Raw genomic sequence first — 18,999 nt, 5'->3', positions numbered from 1 at the left:
GTGATAGAGTCGGACGCCAGCCGTTGGGGCTGGGGAGCCCGCTGCGGTCCGATCTCGACGGGGGGTCGTTGGTCGCCGGAAGAACTCTCCCTTCACATCAATTGCTTGGAGTTGTTAGCGGGATCGTTCGCGATTCGCAGCCTCTCTCCGCAGAAGATGAACTGCTGCATTCTTCTACGAATGGACAACATATCGGCAGTCCGGTACGTGAACAAACTAGGGGGTACTCGATCTCGCATTCTAGCGGAGATTGCCAAGGATTTTTGGCATTATTGTCTTCAGTACAATCTGTCAATAGTAGCGGAATATCTTCCGGGCCGGAAGAACGAGGTGGCCGACTGGCATTCCCGGTACCTACGGGATTACAGCGATTGGCGATTGCATCCTCGAGTCTTCCGGATGCTGAACCTCCTTTGGGGTCCGTGTCAGTTGGACCTGTTCGCATCACGGCTGAACAAGCAACTTCCGGATTTCTACAGCTGGCGTCCGGATCCGGAGGCTTTAGCCTCGGATGCGTTTCTTCAGACCTGGCCTTCAGTCCTTTGTTATGCCTTCCCGCCGTTTGTCATGATTCCCAGAGTCCTGGCTCAAGCCAGACGCCAGCGGACGGAGATGGTACTGGTTACACCTTTGTGGAGGGCTCAGGCCTGGTTTCCGATAGTTCTGGAAATGTCCTGTGCGACACCAGTTCTCCTCCCTCAGAGATGGAACCTATTGCTGGACCCTCTCAAGGCCCCTCATCCGTTAGTGACCTCAGACCAATTACTTCTGGTGGCATGGCGAGTTTCAGGGATAGATGGAAGGTCCCAGGCCTTTCGGCAGACGCTTCCAACTTCATCAAGCAGGCATGGTCAGATAATACCCATAAGCGGTATTCATCAGCATGGAACAGGTGGTGTAGCTGGTGTATTCAACGGGACGTCGATCCCACTACAGCTAATGTCTCCATGGTCATGAATTTCCTTGCTTCTTTGGCGTCCTCTGGTTCTGCGTATAGGACAGTGAACAATTTTAGATCCGCTATTTCCGCTGGGCATGCTCCTTTGGAGGGTAAGCCAGTCGGAGAACATCCTCTGGTGTGTAAACTGCTTAGGGGTATCCGGATGGTCAAACCCCCGTGTCCAAAGTACTCTTTTTTGTGGGATGTGACAGTGGTCCTCCGCTTTTTGGAATCTTGGCCACCGAATGAGCGCCTGTCACGGAAGCAGCTTTCCGCCAAGCTGGCGATGTTATTATGTTTGGTCTCGTGCAAGAGAGTTTCTGATATCAGAGCTTTAGATCTAGCGGGGCGTAAGTTCTCCCCAGAGGGGGTGACTTTCTCTATTTCCAGACGAACCAAAACCAATTCCACTTCAGTGTCTTACCCGGCTTTTCCGGATAATCCCAAATTATGTGTGGTGAAATGTGTCAAAGCGTACGAGGTAAGTACAGCTAGCTTCCGTTCTGATCCGCAGGGTCAGCTTTTCATTGCATTGCAGAAGCCTTTTCGCCCAGTATCACCAGCTACTTTGGCGCGATGGGTGCGTTGGCTCATGAATGAAGCAGGCATTGATGTGTCTCAGTTTGGTGCACATTCTGTGCGGGGCGCGATGGCGTCTAAATCCTTTTCCTTAGGTGTGACCCTATCCGACATCATGAGCACTGCAGATTGGTCTAATGAGTCTACCTTTAAATCGTTTTATTATAAACCTATAGTGGATATCGCATCAGTGGTGGTGGCTGGGCTTTAAACAAGCATAATCGGAGCCTCCGGTCCTGACATAGAATTAAAAATTTGCGAACATTCGTGACAAGAATTTTCAATTCTATTAAGGACAACGGAGGCGAGGATTATCCCACCCGGAATTTATATGATTCTTGCAATGTTTATATGAATCAGTTGTTGATGGTTTGGATTGCATTGTATTGACTTCTTTAGCTTCTAGTTCCCCTCCCTGTTTTATGTCTCTGCGGTTTATGACATTTCTGATTGCAAAATGGTTTGAGAGACTACCGTTATTACGGGACCTTTATCTTTGTTTCAGATTCCAGTGGCAAGTGAAGGTTACTTGCTGTCCAAGGAGTTCGTTGGGCATGGTTGCCCCTTCGCGATGTGGAGCTCGCTCACCTGTTGTGATCATTTGGGTTTCGTCCCGCGGAGCCGAAGTTCAAGTATTTCTTCCGGATGTTTGGGCCTGCAGAGACTCTGGTTCAGGATCTCAGTTCAAGGAGGACTACTTTGTTTCAAGTTACGGCCTTAACAGTTAACGGTCACGCAAAGAAAGAGGAGGTGTCTGCCTCGTCGGGACCTTATATGGTTATAGTCTCTATGGTATCGTGATGCAGAGACTCATGGGATTTGTAGTTGGAATAAAAAAGGATGTTTTTTTATTGGCTGCTGTTTGAATAAAGCAAAGATTGAGAAGCATAATCCTCGCCTCCGTTGTCCTTAATAGAATTGAAAATTCTTGTCACGAATGTTCGCAAATTTTTAATTCATGAGGCGAGAAGGAATCTACAAGGACCAATTGGAATTAATGTGTCTGGCATTGGAATTTCTATTATTATTTCTGTTTTTCATTATAAGCATGGGCTGTAAAACATTATCATAGTTCCATCCTCAAAAGAGGAACTCGTGGGGACTGGTGCTAGTTATACTGTGACTCTAATTGTTTTGTCACATCCTGCTGTGCTGCTAGTGTGTTCAAGTGCTGTGAATAATAAAACAGTAAGAAAAGAGACTTCATAATACTCGCCTCTGAAGTCTTTAAAAAAAATCAGGACCCCCCCCCCCCCCCCCCATCACAAGTGGCTGTCCTGACAAGTTTCCCAGATCCGTGCATGATGTGCTGCTCAAGTCCAGGGTTTCTCTTAGAATTCTGGAGCTATTAGCTTTGTTTAACTAGAATAATACAGGACTACAAGTCCCAGAACTTAAAAAACACATGGACTGGAGCAGCACATCACACGGACCCGAGAAACTTGGCAGCTATGAACTGTCTAAGAGAATCTGAAATTTCAGAAGGCTGGAAATAAAAGTGAAGAATGTCCACGCTGTTCACTGCTACACAATGGCGCCTACTGCTGGCATGTTCTTTAGCTTGTTATCACTCCAGGTAGGAACTCTTCGTTGCGCCCATAAAAAACAGAAAAGCCATGAAGCACGCCCTGTTTCCTGTCACTCACATCGGTATCCAAAGCAACGCTTTGCCTGTCACAAGCTCGTCCCAAGGTTGATACGGAAGCACTGATAGAAGAGATCTCACAGACACAAAAGAAAGACTACAAAGGATGGCTTGATTTATGCGTGAACGTATGAGTTACACAGGGAATGAACATGTGAATTCGTATTACCCAAGGAGGACATTTTTCAGAAATTTGAAAGGCGAGTCATTTCTTATGGGAGTTAAGATGCGATTCCATTAATGTTAACAATGTTAAAGTAAAGAATGTTCATTAAAAAAACATAGTTGTTTATATATACATAATACGTTATTATGCGTACATCGTTGTTACAAATAAAAGAATCTGCAGAATTATTGGGCTTCTATTTTAATAAGAGCATATGTCTCTGTGGGTACTTTGAATGCTATTGTTTCAAAATGGATGTATAGATCGCGCAGGGCTAGTGGCGGTGAGTTCGGGTAGGAACTGTCAGATCTTGTCCTTCTTTGCTGTCAATGACCAAGAAGTGGCCGGAGAGAGCAGACCTAAAAAGGCAGCACTGGAAAAGCGACAACGCGGGTCTTCCTCCTCCAGGTCCTCGGAAAGACACAACCAGGGTAGGAGGACGCGATTGTATTCAGGCAAAAAAGACAGGAACAGTCTTGGTACTGAGGGAAGGTGATGGCGGTAGTGATCAGCTGTCAGTAACTGGCAGACTGGGAGGGGAAGAGCGCCCCTGGCGGCCGCAGCCGGCAGCTCGTCCTATCGCTGCCGCTGCCTGCCCCAAAGTCAATGTTATGCTTTTATTGTCGCTGTTTAATCGCCCCAATACTTTTTTTTTGTATTCTCTCAAGTGCCCTTAACTGCATCACATTCACCCACTCTTCTTATTACTCCATCCTGCTTTTTAAGGAACTATTCCACCTAAATGCACCATTTCACTTGCTTTCCTCTTGTTTGGTTTACACAAATAATAAATGTATGTAGTGTATAGTGCGACTCTAGCCACACGAAGCAGAACTCTATACAAAATGCAAGAGAACACCCAGTCAACGTGAGGTTGATTGGGTATCTAGTTTCTAAGAGCGACAGTGGACTGTTACTGTATCATGATGCAATGTTCATTTAAAAGGCGTATTAGTACTTTATAAAATATTATTTTAGACATTTGCCGACAAAATGCCCAGTATTAGAGCCCGGTGTGAGTTAAGAATGGATACAAAAAGCATCCCAGAGCTGATTATTATTATACATAGTATCTCGGTTGTGCTTTTATGCACATTTTACACGTTCGGATAAAAAAATAAGACATACGCCTTGAACAGAATTTTCGTGTAAACGTTCTTAAAAATGTTGAGGGTCCTTTGGCAGCAAGGTTAACGAATTGAAAACCTTTGGGTTGGAAGGAACAATGCAAATCCTAAAAGGACGGGAAAGGTAAATTACACCCTTAAAACTGTTAGATTGAAAACGTTGAGTGTGTTGAAACACCTCTTTCCGGTTCTTAAATAGTTTACAAATTGATATACGCTTTTTGTAAATTACACATTTTACGATTTCAGTAATAATATTAGGGCGATGTTATAAACGTATAGCGAAAGGTAAACACAAGATAGGACACAGGGATAGGTGCAAAGCCCATCTCCCAGAGCCCGCTGGGCACCGTTGAAGGTTGGGCAAGAGGAATGGGTACAGAGGATTGCCAAATATCACATCGCCCACCCTGAGTTTGTTAAACAATGTCTGCTGAGCTCGTACAGTACGAATTGGGTGCAAGACATGGCTGAGAACCATAACCACTTGACTATGGTGAAAGGGTTAGGGGTAGGCTGTGCTTTCTAAGGGTTTGAGGCAGGGAGAATAGCCACAGGTCTTGACTGAAGATAAAGCCTGGCACCAGGTTTCTTATTGCCCACTGCTAAAGGCAATGTCCGTTTGTCTCACTGTAAGGGAAGTGGTTTCAGACCATGCCCATCTGCCATTTGGGACGGTTGTATAGGGCAAGGAGGTGGCCTAAAGGCATACCCTGAACCCAGTATTTGCTAAGCAAAGGCAATATTTAGCGACTAGTGGAACAGGGATACTGGGCCTGGGAAGTATACATTATCTGTATAGTGCCAATTGTATACTGTCTCAGGCTGGGCCCAGCCTACAAAATATTAACTTTAAAACCACTGAAGTCCGCAGTTACCGTTACTATAGCAACAATATTGCCCTCCAATTGACTGTTCCTGAGTTTAACACACATCACAGATAACATCACAGGTGGGATTAACACATAGCTTCAAATCTATGACCTATTGACATCTGCTTAACTGAAGATGCAAGCAATTGCAGTCTTTCAGCTGTGTTTATTGACAACACATAAGGACTTTTTCCTATCTGTAATCTCACTGGAAACTTCTGCATGCAGTCAGCGCACTGCAGCATTTCTAACACATTTAATATGTTAGAACTGATTTACTGTTTGCTATTGTAAGCACAGCAATCTTTATTGCCAATACAATGCCAGTCTGTTGAATATTAGAGGGATGGTATGTTTGCATATAAAGGTGCCTTTGTGGTGCAAAGGTTGGCATGTTGGTATATGATGGTGGCTGGGTGGACATATGATCGGATATTGTGGGGTGGGGGCTTATTAACGTCGCTGTGTGGTTATCTGATGAGGTTGGGTGAGTTTACATTGATGGGTGTGGGTTCATATCAATGTTAGATGGATGGCTGCTTATTGTTGGGGTGTTATTATATGATGGTGTGTGGACACGTATATCAGTGGTGTGATGGCACATTATGGTGAGTTTGCTGATGTATGGTATGTATAATGGTGGGTGTGTTTGTGTACGATGTGGTTACTGATTGTTTATAATGTGTACTATGTTCATTTTGTGTGAAAAATGTGTACACATTGTTAAGGTTGTATACTGGTGCTTGAGATTTAGGTTGACGTAGAGTGGTGAAGGTAGTACCTAAACTCATTAATTTGTTTTATGGAAAAGTCATTGTAACCTATTAGACTACCTTAAATGCTTTGCAACTTAACTTTTGAATGGGAATTCATGAGGTTTTGGTATTTGTGATGTGGGTTTTATAGATGCATAATGGTTGGTCTTTTCAACATATGATTTGTCCTTGTGTCCTCTAATGGTGGGTGAAACTATTTTGTCCAATTTTGCGACCTTCCAATTTGATCGTTCTAGGTTAGTAGGCCTAGGTGTGGGTTGAAGGACCCAAAAAGGATAATAAGAGATAAAGCTACCACATCCAATCAGATTTTTATATTTTTCAAATTTTGGATCCATGGAGTTTGGCGAAACCGTGTTTGTAGAACGCCACAAATTAACAGTCTAGATATCTTTATAATTTAACCCTCCCATTGTCACCAAAAACATTTATTTAAATACTAATTTCTCAATGCCAAGTTTTGTGCAATTGTGAATAGTTTTTATTCTGTATATGAGAGCAAAAAATCCTATAGGAAGTAAATGGGAAAAATCACTTTTTTGCCACATCAACCGAGCTTGATGCATCTATACAAATTATTCCACATCAAAGCCAAAGTAGACATATTTTCTTTTTGGAAAAGTTTGTGCACATTTGTCAAATAGCACCAAAGTTCTGAAAAGTATAACAGTGGGAACTAACAATGAGCATATACTATATATATATATTATCTACTGGCGGTCGCCAGTAGATAGTTATAGTTAGGACCGTGTTTCCATAGGAAATCTCAAAATTCTATTTTGAATAACTTTGGCGCCGGTTGACGAATCCTCGCGAAATTTTCAAAACTAATGGGGCGCTACGCTCCGCTCCTACCCTGAAAGTCTCGGGGGGATTCGTCAAGCGGGGGCTGAGAAAAAAGGGGGGTCCCAAAACGCGTTTTCCCCATGCATTTTTCCATAGGACCTTTAGTCCGAGCTACAGCCCGAACGGCTGAACAGAATTATGTGAAATTTGGCAGAGAGGTAGCCCTCAGGTCAGGGATGTGCCTTTTGAAGGTCTTGTGTAAATCTGTTCAGTATTTCCTGAGAAAATAGCATTTAAATCAATATATATATCTATGGGCGCGCTCCGTGCGCTTACGGTAAGCTTACCGTACGCGTACGGTGCCGTGCGCGATTCTGATTGGTTGTTAGATCAAAGTAAACATTCGAATCGGTCGAAACCAGGAAGTGTCGGCCGCCATTTTGTCTCTCGGAGTCTGAGGGGGAGAAAAACAAAGGAGGATAACGTGAAAAGGGGGCAGGCTGGACAGTTCCTGACCCCCTAGCCTTTGTCAGGGGGTCTCAGAAGGACCCCCAAGGGCAAAAAATAATTGTAATTTTTTTTTAAAAAATCGCCGAATGTGCGCAGCGCACGGCGTAAACGGAGAAATTCCGCGAGGAAAAATTCCGCGAACTTCGCGTAATTACGCGTACCGTGCGCGCACGGCAAAACATTTTTTTCAAAAAGGAAAGCTTAAAAAAAAATAAAAAATTGTGAGGTAAGGTTGACTCTTAAAAGAGCCGTTGGGTTAATACAGGGATGGAGGAAAGAAAGAATGGGAATATTATGAGCGTCTACAAACGTGCTGATCTATCTTATTGTTAATAAGGGGAACACTGGTCTCCCCAAAAACAATAAGACCAGAACACGTTATACACCTCATTACAACCCTCCCAAATCGAGGGTTAACGTCCAGAGGAGCAGAAGAAGGTGATGCTCCCACCTCAGAGGAAGGGCTCAGCTGAGCTGCCGATGATGTACTCGGCTGAGCTTCTGAGGTTGGGCTCTGGTGACTTACTGAAGAGTTTTCTCCAGTATGTCGAGCAAAGGTCCTGGGATGTCTATCCCTAAGGTGTCTCATCATAGAGTGATTTCCAAAGGAATACTTCTTCCTTGGATTTCCTCTAGATAAAACACGGTCACAAAGTGTGCAAGTGACCAATGGAGCATTGACCTTTTTCTCCCCCTCTGGAAAAGTAAAATACTCCCATACAAAAGAATTCTTTTGTTTCCTCCTTCTCTGGATGATGATGGTGGTGCTGCTAGCCTTACTCTCAGAAGAGGTCTGCTGTTCTGCCATTGTATCTCAATGTCAATTCAGCTCCTTCTCCTAGGGGATCTCAAGCAGTAATGAGGGGAATGGGTGTGGTGTGGGAAGTTTCTGGAACTGAAAGTAGTTTCAACCAATGAAAAGCGTTATTTGTGGATCACATGACCTACCGTGCGCGCTCCGTAAGCTTACGGTACGCGCTCGCAAACAAGTACGCATGCGCAAACGTGACGCTTACGGAGCGCTTACGGAGCGCGTACGTAAGACGCACTCGCGCATGCGCATTACACGCCCCTGCGTAACCGCGACGTTGCTTCCGCGTGTACGCGTACGTCACGTACGTATCACGTAAGCGCGCTGTACTTATGACGTGCGGAGCGCGTAGCGTCAGCTTACCGTACGCGCATCGTATCACGTAAGCGCACCGTACTTATAACGTACGGAGCGCGTAGCGTCAGCTTACCGTACGCGCACGGAAAAAAAATGCATTAAAAAAAAAATTAACCATTCCATAATGCAGGATATAGTACATATATTGTTTTATACATAGGTTTACAAAAAATCTCAAAAAAAAATTTGCATTTAAAAAACCGTACAAATTCACTGAAAAAACCATAGGTTTCACACACGTTATAGTTAGGAATTAGCATTTAAAAAACCTTCCAAATTCACTGAAAAAACCATAGGTTTCACACATGTTATAGTTAGCTGGACATTTCAATCATAAAAAACCAATGAAATTCCACGTTATAGTTAGATCAGGTAACTATAACTTGCGCGACCGCAATCCACAATGTGTCATTTCAGATGTCATCATTGATGTGAAGAGTGATGTCACTGACCATGTCATGAGTGATGTAATATGTGACGTCATCAGCAGTTTATTGTGGGCGCGCAAGTTATAGTTACCTGATCTAACTATAACGTGGAATTTCATTGGTTTTTTATGATTGAAATGTCCAGCTAACTATAACATGTGTGAAACCTATGGTTTTTTCAGTGATATATATTCCAAAACTCCTTCTGAAGTTCAAACCCTTTGAGGGGTGGCGCGAAACCGGCGGAGAAAACCGGCAACCAATATTCCAACAAACGGAGTTCCAGTCGCGCTCTCAGAACAAAATCACACCAGGAAATCACAGGAGTAAAGCAACAAAAAGGGGGTTTATTAGCTTCATAAACCCGCCGGCGATTTCCTGGTGTGATTTTGTTCTGAGAGCGCGACTGGAACTCCGTTTGTTGGAATATATATATATATATATATATATATATTCACTGAAAAAACCATAGGTTTCACACATGTTATAGTTAGCTGGACATTTTACTGATAAAAAACCAATGAAATTCCCCCGTTATAGTTACTGTAGGCAACTATAACTCACGCGACCGCAATCCTCTGCTGATGCTAATACTGTATTTAGACACTTATTTGCCCATGTCTTCTTCCATTAAATTTTAGCTATACATATATTACAAATATTTTTTTTTCATAAAGACACATATGTCATCAGCAGAGGATTACGTTCGCGTGAGTTATAGTTGCCTACAGTAACTATAACGGGGGAATTTCATTGGTTTTTTATCAGTAAAATGTCCAGCTAACTATAACATGTGTGAAACCTATGGTTTTTTCAGTGAATTTGCAAGGTTTTTTAAATGCTAATTCCTAACTATAACGTGTGTGAAACCTATGGTTTTTTCAGTGAATTTGTACGGTTTTTTAAATGCTAAGTTACTTTACGCCATTTGTGGCGTGCGCACCCACTTAACACAGTTCGTTCCGTGCGCGCACGGTGCGCTTCGCGCACCGTGCGCGCACAGTGAGCACGCGGTGCGCTTCGCGCACCGCGTGCCCACGTTACGCTAGATGGGCCATGAACGCACGATGCGCTTCGCGCACCGTGCGCACATGGAAGACATATGATGAGCATCGTTGTGACAGGTAAAATATATGTTTTGTTTTGATGTGATAAGCCATGCACACGGGGTGGGGAGAATGTGGATAATTTTTTTTTATTATTATTATTTATTACCGTACGCGTACGGTAAGCGTAATCGGCGAAATTTTCGAAAAACTTAAAATTGCCTTTTTTCACTTGGGGGATCGTTGGGGACTCCCTCGACATGGCTAGGTGCTTGGGAGCTGTCTAAACAGCCCCTTTACATGTTTTTGCACTTTGTTTTTCAACCCCCTGTCAGAGTGCGAGAGAGAAAATGGCGGCCGCCGCTTCCTGGTTTCGACCGATTCGAATGTTTACTAAGATCTAACGGCCAATCAGAATCGCGCTCGCGCACGTGCCCGTACGCGTACGGTAAGCGCACCGTAAGCTGGCTCAGATATATATATTGATTTAAAGGCTATTTTCTCAGAATCTACTGAACAGATTTACACCAAACCTACAAAAGGCACTTCCTTGACCTGTAGACTACCTCTCTGCCAAATTTCAAGGAACTCTGTTCAGCCGTTCGGGCTGTAGCTGTGTCTAAAGGTCCTATGGAAAAATGCATGGGAAAAACGTGTTTTGGGACCCCCCTTTTATCTCAGCCCCCACTTGACGAATCCCCCCCGAGACTTTCAGGGTAGGAGCGGAGCGTAGCGCCCCACCTATTTTGAAAAATTCGAGAGGATTCGTCGACCGGCGCCAAAGTTATTCAAAATAGAATGTTGCGGATTTCCTATGGAAACGTGGTCCTAACTATAACTACCTACTGGTGACCGCCAGTAGGTAATATATATTATATATATATATATATATATATATATATATATATATATATATATATATATATATATAAATATTATTATTTTTTCTCTCGCTCTCTCTCTCTTCTCCCCCCCCCCCCACCTCATTATGGACTTTGGTGTCTGTCGTGAAACAACTGCAACCTATTCCGACATGGATGATCAGCACAGTCATCTGAAACGATTGTAATCACATAACCACAGAAGCGTCAATGGACATGTCTGTGAGTGGTCTTCTCCCTAAAAACCAAAGGCTTGATGAAGAGGGTGACGTTGAAGAAGTACTTCTGGGAAGAACTGCTTGGAAGTGCTCAGCAATCTTGGTCATGGGCCGCCATCTTTTTCCACTTAGCCTTTCTCTTTTTTCCTGCATTCATTTTGTGCCGGGACCTGCCTTCTATGTTGGTAAAGCCTTTTCTATCGCCGAGTCTGAAATTTAGAATTTTATGCCTCTGACCTTACACCCTGAATCTTACCTTGAGCATTTTAAGACACTGTTCAAAATATAACTTTTTCAAATGAATTGTTCAGTACAACGCCTTTGCTTTTAGTCTTCTTAGGCCTAATTCATTGAGTTTTGAACCCATAGCACTAAGAAGCCTCTACATATGGATGCTCAAAAAATAAACGTAACAAAACATGAGCCTAAAGGCCCCACACCACTTTCTTACTACTCGTGTCCTTGACTAGGCATAATAAGAAGTGCCCCAAGTTTGACATCTCTCCTCTGTTGCAAGACATTGTGCTCCATTTGCCGCACTTCCCTGTCGATGCACCAAGGGAGTGGCAGAGCACCCCTTTGGGTGATCACAATCACCGAAACACCAGTGTGGTAAAGGTCGCAAGAATGTCAAGCCATGTGCCGAGGATGGAGCCCAAAGACGCGCGGTAAGCGCACAATCTTGTTCTGAATGCTTGCCACCCGAGGTAAACTCCAGTAATGGATGTAACTGTCCAGGGTGAATCCCAAAGGATATTTGTGGCTCATTTAAATTACTCTAATCCAGGGGGACGGTGGTTAATCTCCAGATCTAGGTAACTTGCAGACAGACTGTTGAAGCAAGTGAATGCCCACTTGTTTATTTCAAGCAGCCTTATAATGGGGGACAACGATCTGACAAAACTTGTGTGTTTAACCACCTCTTGATACAAAGTGTCTTGCCTTCAGGTAAGTACCCTACCAGTAAAGTATTCTCTTGATGAAGATTAAGAACATGGCCACAAAGGATCGAAACACTTATTTATCACTGCAGTCCAAAGGTGGAGCATCTAAAAAGCTTTAGTTGACAGATAGACAGACCGATATATAGATAGACAGATATACAGATAGATAGACAGATAGATAGATATAGCATGTTTGGTTGTTTTAGTGTACAGAAAGCCGAGGCTTAAAGACTCATATTTCACAGGTGTATGTGAAATATGGAAATAGTTTGTTGTTCCAATGAAATACGGGTTTTAATTTCATAACACAAGGCCCCAAACCGCTCTGCAGAACTGCAGTACCATTATCGAGGCTTCTTGGATTGTGCAGCAAGGTTTTTTCAATCAGCTGTCAAGGTTGTCTACATTTTTAAGCTGACTACCTCAATTCAACATGTAGTAGGGGTGTGGAATGTACTAAAATATCTACTTGTCCACGGGACAGGTTGCTTTATAAATCTACTTGTCCTTTAACAAAATTCACTTGTCCCTTTTGTGCCATGTAATGCGGCGACAAATTATGGCGGCAATCTCAATATATAAGAGCTGTGAAATAGCCTCTCTGAATATGCAGGGTCTCATACTATAGTAGCGTTTAAATACTACTAATTGCCTTATGTTGCCACGTTTCCGCAGATCTACATACTGGGGCTGAAGGTATTAGTAAGCAACATTTCCAGGGTTGGAATGCCATTTTGAGTCTGTGCAAACCTACTAACTATCATGTTTTAAGGGTTTCACCAACTCTTCTCTAAACTTAGAGCACCATACTGAGAAAGCTTTGAAATCTATTCCTGACAATGGCAGACATACAACCTCTTCCAGGTTTGGGAGAAAAGTGGTTGGCAGGAAAGTGAACTTGCAAACACTCACATTTTCACATGAGCAAATCTACACCTGCATATTTGCCCATGCTAAAATGCAGTTCCAAATATTTTCTAGGAGTACTATTTCTTGGCTTACTTCTGTGAATTATTGTAAACTTACGAAAGCCGTATATCTGCACTTAATGCAAGGACATGGGTGCACTTTTGGGACTTTATTTAATAATTGGGTCCCTAATTAGGTCTATAGTTAAAACATGGCCTTAGTGTTTATTAAAATTCTCTCTCTCTCTCTCTATCGGCTAGCTTCACTGTGAGTGACAGCATTCTGTTCTTTCACAAGGAGCATATCGGCACAGTTGTTTTGTTCAGTGCCAGGAACTACTGTGGCAATGTGTGCTTTTTGAGACCAAAACTATTTTTACTTTTGCCAATGTTTGTTATAATGGTAAGGGCCCAGCAGTTCCCACACCAATAACGTTTTACAAAAACCATGCCAAAACAAGTCACGCATTGACAAAACCAAAAGGCTGACCAACAGTTTCAGACCTACTGGCTTTACCAATGCTTGTTTATTTTTATGTTTCCCATAATATCATTAAAACTCTGGTTACACTGATTTTCCATTATGAATTTTTTTGGGAAAAACTAGCATACATCAACACATTTTACTAAATGATGCTGCAAAGAAATGTTACCAAAGTGTTTTTGCATTTTTTTGTGAACATTTTATTTTGAAAGCAAAGAATCATTATCATGCTTTTAAGCTTCTGCAAATATTTGCATCCAATCAGAGAGCATTCTGGGAGCATTATACATAGCCTCATATTGCTAAACTTTGAAAATGAGTGTACACATTTTTATACTGGAACCACTGTCAGTAGTGCAGTCTGAGCTTAACACATTTACTTAGAGTGCTCTCCTTAATAATAAAGGCTTTGCATTAATGAACCATAAATACAAGTGTGAACAGCATTAACACATGGACACAAATATTACCTTAACTACAGGAAATGCCTTTCCCTGATCCATAATGTGGTGCTGTAAGCTGGCAGCCAAAGGGTTAGTGCTGTAGGGAGTTGGGCCTTCTTGTCCCAAGGACAACATACAAATGAAAACCTGTTGCCCTTGACCCCAAACAATATATCCCGGGCGTCCATAGGAATTCCACATCACTGATGTAGTATACAATAGTTAATGGGTATCTTTTATGCATGGTCCTATATTGCAATCTCTGGGTTACTGTGACGTTCAGAACCCCCTCAGCCTCGTGTTTTAGGATGTCACCAGAACCCTTTGGTAGATAGATATATGCCATTTATTTTGTAAATTTCTTGATTGAGATTTATTCATTATAAACATCAGTACTGTACAATTCAGCAGGAGTAGCAGAAAGCCTACAGTCAGGATACATTGATCAGGAATGTTTGCCCTGTCCCCCCCACATCCTAACAGAGCAATCACTGTCCCTGCTTGCAGGGGGGGGGGGGATACATAGGTTTAAGTATTTGTAGTAAGTGAAAATTTCAACAAAGAGGCGTTGTGACTAGAAGCAAATGTGTTCCTAGTGTAAAATCATGATAACATGCATTCTGCGAGATAGTAAACCATGATTTTCTTGTGTCACTTTCATGTTACTGTGGTAATAAACTGGCATTTGACCATTGCACTTAAGTAATAAACATGTGAATGTGTGTTTATTAGTACAGTTACTCTAAATAACACAAGTTATTGGCCCTCATTTATTTTTTACTGCCATGGTGCATATTTACATATGTATATGACGTTATAGTTTGGCATGGTAATAAGATCTTAGTTTCGTTAAAACAAACACTCAAGAAATTCACTGATAAAAAACGTACAGGTTAAAATGACGTTATAGTTAGGTGTTGAAATAACACAAACACCAATGTTTAAAAAACAATGAAAGTCATCAGCTATAGTTTACTAAGCTTACTAGAACTTGTGCACCCGTCATGCACTGCTAATCACCTCAGTTATTACATCAGTTATGATATCTTAAATTACATCATTGATGACATTTCAAACATCACTGATGACACCATAGTCATATACAGCATAGAGCTACTGAGTGAGCATGTGTCAGCGCATAGTATGGAAATAGGTTATGTCCTAGGAGACAAGTGTGGTTCTGCATGGTGAAAGTTATGTAGTGCAAGTTATGTGGTGCAAAGATTACAAAATCACTAAAGTTTGAGGTACAAGTATTACTCCATACCAAATAGGTAAAGTCTGAGCGCATCTGATGTGGATTGGAGAGGTATGCTACAAAGTAGGTTGGGACTTAAAGCCAAAACCTGTTCCAAAAATGTCTGAGAAAGGCCAAAGTTTCCACCAATGGATATATGGGCATGTGCCTCTTTTAAATAGTTGTAATACAGTGTTGTAGACAAATTCTATGTAGTGAGGCCATTTATGAGGTGTGAATGTTTATTTCCAGAATTTCGTTGAATATTTTGTGGCATTGCTGAAGAATTAAGAATATAGTGGTGTCCCACATAGAGGTGGCTGTGTAAGCATGGCTCTATGGTTGTATGCCATTGTTCCCATCTCATGAATATATATAGTGTTATGTACCATACTATGGAGTGTTGTCCATAGGACCTGTCAAAAAGTGTCTTTTCAGTGGCAATTGCATACCTGTCAACCTCTTGACTTAAAATTGAGAGTTTTGTGAAATGTTCAAAAGGGTAATCCCATTAAGGTGCATAGAAAATTGGTCACAGGTGTAGCATGTTGTATTACTTAAAGTCCACAAATCCTATAGGACAGTTTAACAATGGCCTGTTGACGTCATGAGTGATGTCATCAGTGTTGTTATTTGAGATATCATGAGTGATGTAATATGTGAGGTTATTAGAAGGGAATGGTGGGGCGCAGGTTAAGGCTAGTTCAGTAAACTATAACTGGTGAATTTTTTAATTGTTAGTTTGAGTGTCAGAGGCTGCAAGAAAAGAAAAAAAAAGTTTTGTCCCCTAAGGGGTCCCCTCTATGTCCACCTCACAAGATCCAGGGAGTCAGAGTGTCCCTACCTTGCCCTCTTATAGAATTGTTTAAAGTAAATTTAGGACACAAGGACTATGTCCCCAGGTCGTGTAATGGCGAAAGCAACATTTTTCTTTGGTTTGTGGACAGCCAATTAGCTCTCTTGGTATCACAGGACTGGAACCAAAATGGCAGACTAGAGAAAAAGCTCCCTTGGTCAACCAGAGTGCCCTATTTTTTAAATTTATGGTAGTGGGGACTCCCTCAGGACCAACCGCACAGCTATAACTAACTTTTTACCCTCTTCATGACCACGCCAAGCACCTCTGTAAACATAAAATGTATTGAATATGACTGAATGGATGTACACCAGATGCGAAAAGCAGGCTTTCTGAGTCGGGTCTAACTTTCTGCCAAATTTGGTTTAGTTCTGTTCAACCGTTATTGTTTGTATCGGAGAGTACATTCCTATGGGAGTTAACATGGAAAAGCATTGTTTTGAGAACCAAGAGGACTCCCTGAGTGAGGTGAAAAACAACAGCTACACACCGATCATGTTGTTTCCTGTATGCAGCAACGGTCTAGCAACCCCTGTGTAGAGCAGTGTAAGGAGCACAGTGTGGGAAGCGCCAGGCCTGCACTGCCTTGTCACGGTGACCCTATATGTCAGAGGGGGGCCACCGTTAACTTATTTGTCCAAGAGCATTGAGACTTATTGGTGACCCAGGAGGGGCTACCATTGTGAAGGCATCCAACCGGAAGAGGCTGCGCCAAGATAGAGAGTATTGCAGCAACCCCGTATGCCAAGAGGGGCTGCTGGTACCACTATGGCCAAGAGTTCAGGTCATTGCCCGGCCAGAAAAATTGCAGCTGTGACCGTAATGTCAAGCTGCACTTTGAGACCTGCCCCCGGGAGGGTAGGAGTGATGTACTTCATGTTTGCCAAACGGGAGCAGCTCCGATTGCTAGAACAAACAGGCAGCGCTGCTTGAAGGAGAGATTGTGCGCCTGCGAGGTGCTGCAGTGTGAACCACGAGCAGCCCCTCTTCCCCAAACAAGATCAGGACTTCAGAGTGCCCAGAGAGGGCACTCGCTGCAACGCTGGACACTTTCATATCTACGAAGCAGATAAGACTGGAACTGGGCCTGTGGGGCTCCGGAGAATTCGCTGCTAACAGTGCTGTAGCACCATAGACACTTTTGACTAATTCCTAAAGAGTAAAAGGGGAACTCTTCTGAACAGCCTATTAGTGAGCATTCCCTAGATGTGGCCACCAGTGAATGGGGAATAACTCAAACCATGTTATAAAGAAGAAGGTGGGACAGGGATTTGGTGGACAACTATAGTCCAACCACAAGGGGATTGTGTTGTTGCTCATGAATGTTGTTATTCCTTTGATGGTGTAGAGTTAGACATAAAATACTTATTTTTCATAGAAAAGTAAAAATTTGATTGGACATTGATTTATTGTTCGTACTCAGTGCACTTTGAGTTATGAGTCATGTTCACTTCCCTGTCTCTACACTCCCACCCTGCTCCCCCCCCCCCCCGTCCCCCAAGGGAGTCTTTGACTGCTCGTCCACAGCTACCACTGAGAATCAAGTGTGGAAGGGGGACTTGGCCCTGTTGCTCAGGATCCCTAATCGGTCGGGCCCAAGTCATCAGGAGTAAAAGGCCTCAACCACCACGGTTGGGCCAGTGGCGTAGCTAGACCATTTCCTGCCCGTGGCGGTCAGGCCCTTTGCTGCCCGTGACAGCCGCAGGTGAGAGCGGGGTGGGAGTGTCTGTCACTGGGTTGGGCCCAGTAACCCCTGCATGCCCTGTGCCCCTCTGAAAGGGGTTCTGATAACAGGTCACTTAGAAATTTTCCAAGAAAGAGCTGAAGTGGATGAACTTTTTTTTGGAAGGTTTTGTGCTTATTCGTCAAATGGTACTAATGTTATTATCAAAACAAAAAGGGCTCTTCCTATGGAAACTGTGCCATTACTATAACTACACAGTGGCACCTGCCACTGAGTTTGTTTTGGAAGGCACATGCCGAAACGTGCTGGCCATGACCTGTTGCTTCCGAGTGTGTAAAATGAAAGCAATATATGCCCACGTGCTTGGATTGCATGTGGATTCTGTGACGCCGCTGGCCGGAGGAGCTGGGGCAGAATGAACATATGCAGGGACAGTTTCCCCTCCAAGGCGCGACGCCGCTGGCCGGAGGAGCTGGGGCAGAATGAACGTATGCAGGGACAGTTACCCCTCCAAGGCGCGGCGCATTGCCCTCCCCCAGGTGCCAGTGCTTAACTGAAAGCACCTGGCCTCCCAGTGTTTAAGGACTGGGCCTGTCAGGGGAAGCTCGCTTTCTTAATTAGTACAGGCGTTGGCATCAGTGTTCAGCCAGAGTGTAGCCAATCCTACTGATTAGGAATGCCAGCATTTTCTGAATTCCAGTGCACATATCAGGCTGGAGAGGCCTAAAACTATGGCCAACCAGACATGCACCCTTCAGGCCTCAAATCCAGGCTATGCCACGAAGTCAGGAGGAACCCAACTCGACCCCTCTGGTGTCCTCTAGAGCGCTGGGTTCACCTGCTCAAACCAATCCTTGCTTTGCTCTCATGCATTTTTTAAGTATAAAATGCATGAGAGCAAAGCTTGGATTGGGGCTGGGCAGGCTGGCCTCTTCCAGCGATCCCAACCTGCGCAGGGGCGGGATGATAAAGATCATGACCAATCACTAAGTCCTTTTATTTTAAATCCACACGGTGATTGGTCATGTGCCTTTAACGGTGACGTCACGCCAGCCACGGCAATGCTCTTCGCTTTTCCCCCTCGTCTCACAGTGCCAGTGACGGCATTGCACTGAAGGGAATGAAGAATAGCAGTCACCTTGTTACGTGTCCTGCAGTCCCCTTCTCCGAGTACGTGCTTACAGGCATTGAGGACGAGGTAGAGTCTGTCCCAGGCCTATAATTAGGACTTGGAGCCGTTGCTTTGCGGCATAATTTTGACGACCGCTTGCACTCCCGGTGAGTGGTTATTAGTATCTCTG

General features: G+C 43.4%; 1 protein-coding gene across 1 annotated transcript in view; it reads left to right on the top strand.

The window, feature by feature from the left end:
• Positions 1 to 3,626: 3,626 nt before the first annotated feature.
• CAB39L (calcium binding protein 39 like) overlaps positions 3,627 to 18,999 on the top strand; it is a 757,003-nt gene continuing 741,630 nt past the window's right edge. Inside the window, exon 1 of the mRNA XM_085621896.1 lies at positions 3,627 to 3,761. The gene's annotated coding sequence lies outside the window, so the exon portion shown is untranslated. The remainder of the gene's footprint in view (positions 3,762 to 18,999) is intronic.

The sequence above is a fragment of the Triturus cristatus genome, chromosome 8 (genome assembly GCF_964204655.1).
Source record: "Triturus cristatus chromosome 8, aTriCri1.1, whole genome shotgun sequence".
Classification (NCBI taxonomy): Eukaryota; Metazoa; Chordata; class Amphibia; order Caudata; family Salamandridae; genus Triturus; species Triturus cristatus.
Note: the sequence above shows the minus strand (reverse complement) of the source record. Positions and strands in the feature narration are given on the sequence as shown.